This window comes from Belonocnema kinseyi, chromosome 1 (genome assembly GCF_010883055.1).
Source record: "Belonocnema kinseyi isolate 2016_QV_RU_SX_M_011 chromosome 1, B_treatae_v1, whole genome shotgun sequence".
In the NCBI taxonomy this organism is placed as follows: Eukaryota; Metazoa; Arthropoda; class Insecta; order Hymenoptera; family Cynipidae; genus Belonocnema; species Belonocnema kinseyi.
The window spans coordinates 170,869,654-170,870,798 of NC_046657.1; positions in this window are offsets into that span (position 1 = coordinate 170,869,654).

Consider the following 1,145-nt stretch of genomic DNA (forward strand, 5'->3'; position numbering starts at 1 on the left):
TCCCTGTGTGACAAACACCATGATGGGAAAAGCATAATGATTCGCTGGCGCCGACATTATTCAAAATCAACTTCATATGAGCTCATTATTTTCGTTTTAATTTGTTCAAATTGGTTCAACCAACTTCAACCCCTAGAACCTACCCCCTGTATTACAAATACCATTGCAGGAAAAGAAAAGTGATTCGCTGGCGCCGACAGTATTGAAATCAACTTTATATGATCGCACTATTTTCGTTTTAATTTGTTCAAATTTTCGCAAAAAAAATCAAACCCTTAAAGCTACCCCTATGCGGGAAACAGCTTGGCGGGGTCAGAAAACGGTTGCGCTGGCCCCGATATTATTCCAAAACAAACTTTATATGACCACATTATTTTCGTCTTAATTTGTTCAAATTGGTTCAATTAACATAAACCACTAAAAAATACCCGCTTTCCGACAAACACCATAGTGTGAACAGCAAAATGATTCGCTGGCGCCGACATTATTGAAAATCAACTTCATAGGAACCTATTATTATTGTCTTAAATTGTTCAAATTTAGGCAACCAACTTTAAACCCTAAAAGCTACCCCTTATGCGGACAAAGCTATCGCAGGGCTAGCGAAACGTTTCCCTAGCCCCGACATTATTTAAAATCAACGTTATGTGGATGAATTGTTTTCGTCTTAATTTTTTCAAATTTATGCAACCAACTTCAACCCCTAAAAACTACCCTTGTGCGGAAAACAACATGACGGAGTCAGCGAAACATTTCGCTGGTCCCGACTTTGTTTAAAATAAACTACATATTGATGCATGCGTCTTGATTTGTTCAAATATTTTCAAAAAACTTCAACTCCTAAAAACTATCCCCTGTTGGGCAAATGTCATATCGGATCAAGTGAAACGTACCGCTGGTCCCGACATATCCCAAATCAACTTGATATGTGCGCATTATTTGCGTTTTAATTTGTTCAAATTTGTGCATAAAACTTCAACCCCGAAAAACTAATCCCCGTCTTACAAAAACCATGGTGGGAACAGCAAAATGATTCTCTGGCGCCGCCATTATCCAAAATTAACTTTATATGGGCGAATTGTTTTCTTGTTAATTTTTAAATTTTGTTGCAAACATCTTCAATCCCGAAAAGCTAACCCTGATGT